At 40.9% G+C, this 4,739-nt stretch overlaps 1 long non-coding RNA gene across 2 annotated transcripts; it reads right to left on the bottom strand.

The window, feature by feature from the left end:
- Positions 1-1,098: 1,098 nt before the first annotated feature.
- On the bottom strand, positions 1,099-3,877 carry LOC132076430 (uncharacterized). Of its 2 annotated transcripts, none has more exons than XR_009418912.1 (2): positions 3,822-3,877; positions 1,099-1,507 (listed from the first exon to the last, which is right to left on the bottom strand). It is a non-coding gene; the product is annotated as an uncharacterized LOC132076430 (long non-coding RNA). The 2 variants fall into 2 exon arrangements; XR_009418911.1 differs by having other exon boundaries at positions 1,099-1,489.
- Positions 3,878-4,739: the final 862 nt, after the last annotated feature.

Raw genomic sequence — 4,739 nt, 5'->3', positions numbered from 1 at the left:
AAAGCTCTTTAGATAATTATGTACCTTTGAGAGAGTTTCTTGCTTTGGAACAAAAAAACCCCAAATCACCCAAAACATGGTTCCTTAAGTTGCCAATGAAAACCAATCCAAGGGTTTGGGAGATTTCTTTTCATTGTTTTACTTTCTTATTTGGGAAAGTAGCTGGAAAAATTCCATAGGATTTCCTCTGCCAGTGTCCTTGGCTCAGAGTTCTCACCAAGAAAGACATCTTAACTCCAATGACATTAAATAAAACACAGGCCACTGCCACAACAAAGAAAATAAAATAAAGACATTAAAACTTGAGAGGAGGTAGCAGATTTAAGAAGCCAGAGCTAGCACTGCTCCTTCACCACACACTTTTTGTTTCTGTGTCCTGATTACAAGCAGTTTTCATCTCTCTTGAACTACTGCAATTTGTCTAATTTATTCCAGGAGTAAATGGTAGAAATAATGAATGTCAAATACTCAAGCTTTTAAGAAGCCAAATGTTCTCCTTTAAAAACAAAAAGCAAAAAAACCCCTAAACAAACAACCAAAAACAAAATTCCCCAAAATAAACATAAGGGAATGACATTTTTAAGGAGAGCATAAACACAAGGTGGTCATTTTCATGTGTCTGGGCCAAGGCAATCACACAAAAGAAAATGGTACTCAAATGAAATAGAGGAATATAAAGCACTTCATTGTTTTCTCTCATTTTCTTCATCTCCTGGCACTTGAAACCCAGAAGTGTTGTGCTCCATTAACAGCCCTGGTGTTCAACTGGAAGGAGAGCCTTTATTTTGGCAACCCAGCACAACCCCAGCAGCACACAACAGAACCACACTGTCCACTAACATATGTGAGAAGAGCATTTTCTTTATTTCCCTGTCCTCTTTCACATTGTAATTTCATTGATTTGCTTACTGAATTCACCAAGATTAAAGATCCATGCAGTCAGGGAGGCCCACATAGTCCTCTTCAATGGATTACTGGCACAATCATAATTTGTATTAAAGAAGAAAAGAAGACAAACCTTGTGCAATAAAAATCACTTTCATTTTGAAAGAACACAAAGGACCAGGCTCTTTTACATTTTACTGTCATTTGTCAGTCTTTCAGCAATATGTAAGAGATTTTATTCACCAATAACTTTTCATAAAATAATAAAAAACATTAAGCAGAGGAGCATAAAGTATCTCTTGAGTTACTTCATGGAGCTGTAGCTACATGCTGCAGATCCATCAGCAGCTGAGGAATGCAGATATTTAATAATTCACTTGCTGACCCCAATGGTACCAATCCCAGGTTTTCTCAGAAAATTTGTCAGGATAATAGGATGTTACAGCTTTTAACTCTAATGATCACTGCCAAGTTTAGAACAAGAAGTCCAAAAAATTATTTTACTTTTGGTATTTCTGCCAGTACTTCGTCACCAGCCTCAGAATCCAGTTTGAGTCTTCACATGTCTCCAATCCCTGTCCTGTGAGCTTCCTTCAGGTGATACCTGACAAAACAACATTGTCTATTTGGGGAGCAAAGGAAAAGAAACCTTTTTATTTTGAGGAGCCCAGGCAGGCAGATCACTGAAATGGCACTGAACTCAAGAGAAATATACATAATTGTCACATCAGGGAAGTTTCAAATCTAATTTTTTCTTTAAACTGAATTTCAAACTACTACAGAGGAGAAGAATGGGTTCTACCATCAGTTGTATTTTCAAGTTAAACAGGTTTATATTTGACCCACATGAGATCTTAAAGTACCTCTCAAATGCTAGTTTAAGACAGAATTTCCCCCATTAACACCCATGCAATGAAACACACCTTGCAATTCTGTGAAATTTCTACAGTAAGGAGTGAAGTGCCAAAGAAAAAAAAAATTCCTATTTGTAGAAGTGAGAGGAATGGGCAGAACAAAGAGCATTAATTGAAAATTTGGATGAAAGCCACTGGTTTGGAAGGTAAAGAATAGCACAAAATTGCAAGTGCAAGCAAATCAGCATTTCATAAGCCAAGTGAGAAGAAAAACAAATGAGTTACTACCTGCGCTATTTATAGCCCAACCTTCCTGCAGGTGACAAACTAAAGGAGAATGTTTAAAAGAAGAAATCTAAAGCAAGAGACCTCTGTGGATATTTATGGGGAGAGTTTTCCTAAGCTTGTGGGCAGAAAGCTTTCTCAGGGGAGGAAGCCCAGCATCATAAAGAACTGAGGCAGCCGCCCTTTACCTGTACCATGGGAAACCCTGGTTTGTTTTCTTCAATCCACAACAGCTCTGATGTAATTGATGAATTATCAGTTAAAATATTTCACATCCAAACACAAGTTATTTAGAGCGGATGAGTTTTAAAAGCCCAGTCTTAGAGCAGGAGTCTGGAGAGGTTTCACAAAGGACCAGATTCTTGTTGAGCAGGTAGACATTAAAAATAAAATAAAATAATAGTGACAATAAGCAACAACACTCATTATTTGTTACAGCACAAGAAAACAAAGCACCACAACAGCAGAGTTCCTCAGATCTTCATTACACCCCAAATCCATGCAGGTCCAGATGCTCTTTCTCCAGTTCAACAAAACAATTGTACCCTATTTCTCATCCATTTCTGGAATTTCAGCATAAGCAGCCTTTTGGAAGATACAGAAGTAGGAACACTCAGACATTAGTTAGAATTTCTGGGGTCTGAATTCCAGAACTGATAAAACAGTCGGCACCAGACTGCTCACTCCCTTACAGGAAGCCAATTTCTCCCCAACCATCAACACATTTCATATGCTTAGCTTTGATAACATCAATAACTGCAACTTAAACTGATAGAAAGTTGATTTTTAGTCACAAACCCTTCAAATGCTCTCAACTCTTTATAAAAAAACATCCTCTACAGGCTCAGAAAATTCAGACTGTTAATGTTAATAACCACCACCTCAGCATATACAAGGCAGAAGGATCCCTGGCACTTAGTTATTATTTACAACCTCTCCATCAAAATTAAGTTCAAAACTTCAATAATTCAAGACAATTCACTGTTTATGCCAACAGGACCTGTGGTGAGAAACATTTCCTGAACTGCAGCACAGGTCTGGGGAAAAAAGCAGGAAATGCTTGAATCATGGAAGAGTTTGGGCTGGAAGGGACCTTAGAGGTCAGAAATTTGAAAGACACCCTCAGGTTTAGGGGAGTTTAAAGGCCTAGAGAACCCCACACCATCAGCCTGGAGGAGTTCACTTCTCTGCTACTGCATTTCCTTCAGATTGCATTGACAAAGCAGGGCACTGCCTTGGTCCTTAATTACATCCCAGTTCTTGAGAGGACTCCTGCACATGTCACCCTCACACCATCCCCAAGCACACCAACAGCAACCACAGGTATTTAGGGAATTTTAATTTGCTTTAAAACATCCTCTACCCCTAAATGAATCTGTCAGAAGCTTAACTTGCACACTGGCCTGCTGAAGGCACTTGCACAAGTCCCACACTCCGGGCTCAGCTTCCCCACAGACTCCAGTAACACACTCCCCCTCAGGGACAAAGCTGAAAAATTAGGGGTGTTTCACTACTTAGCATATCAAGAGTTTGACCCTAAACACACTCTCCTCAGTACCCAAAATAATGTTTATATTCTTCCTAATACAAAAGGTTAGCCCACCATTTCAGGAAAACACTCCCCACCATTTCAGGATTTTCTCCCCTTCAGTTTTGGTGCAAAGGGACGCAAATTTGCCCTCAGGATCACAAGAGAGCTCAGTCCCACGTCACAGCACTGACAACCACAACACACAAAGTATCACCACACAATTTCAGAAAGCTTTAAGCATTTTCTCACCCAGAAAAACGCCATACCTGATCAGAGGGCTTCAGGTATCTGCCCATGCAGGGCAACAGCATTCCACTTCAGAAAGCCTCAAATAACTGCTCATCTTGCTCTTCAGCCCAACCTTTTATCCCCTCATGTTGATGCACTGCACCTGTGTGCCCTCTGCTCCCTGGGTGATTGGTCAGTGCCCCTGGGCTCATTAATGGCTCATTACCTTTAATATCATTCAGCTGCTTCTCACAGGTGTAGCCAATTAGGGATGAGGTTCAGCCCCAGCCCCAATCCCAATGACCACAAACGCTATACCTACAGTTCCACTGCCCTGGTATTGAGCAGAACTCACCTGTGGTCTCCAAAATATATTTTGGAACAGCAGCAATTTCATTAAGTTTCCTACATGGATAGATCTTAAGAGAATAATTTATTAGGTGTCCAACTTGAGCAGGGCACAGAGCAGTGGAGGGCTCTCAGGAGCCACCAAAATGCTAGGACTGGGTTTCTCAGCTCCCATTAGAACCAATAGAGTTTTTCACTCAGTGCTCTAAAAACAAACTGAACTTCAGCTATTTGGGACACCTTTCATAAACTGCAGACATTCTTCTGAGTTAGAAGGGCTTTATTCAAAGGAGAAGTATCTTGGTAGGATATGTCAAAGTGCCCCCAGTGACAGTCCCAGTGCAGGAATAATCAGCTCATATCTGACCTGCCATCTGCTCCCAAAGGCCAGGTGGAGAACAGCATCTGGAAACATGGTTAATAAGCAAAATACTTGGTGGGAAGGTACTGGAGCAGTGGGGAAGATCAGTGTCACACTGTCACAAACCCAGACACCAGGCTGGGAGCAGACAACAACTCTGAGCTGGACTGTTTGACTAAACCTGAGTCTAGCAGCACAGGGTGCAAATCAAAGAGGGCACCCCCAGCCCATTCTGAAGCTGGGTCTC

This window comes from Ammospiza nelsoni, chromosome 8 (assembly GCF_027579445.1).
Source record: "Ammospiza nelsoni isolate bAmmNel1 chromosome 8, bAmmNel1.pri, whole genome shotgun sequence".
Lineage (NCBI taxonomy): Eukaryota > Metazoa > Chordata > Aves > Passeriformes > Passerellidae > Ammospiza > Ammospiza nelsoni.
Note: the sequence above shows the minus strand (reverse complement) of the source record. Positions and strands in the feature narration are given on the sequence as shown.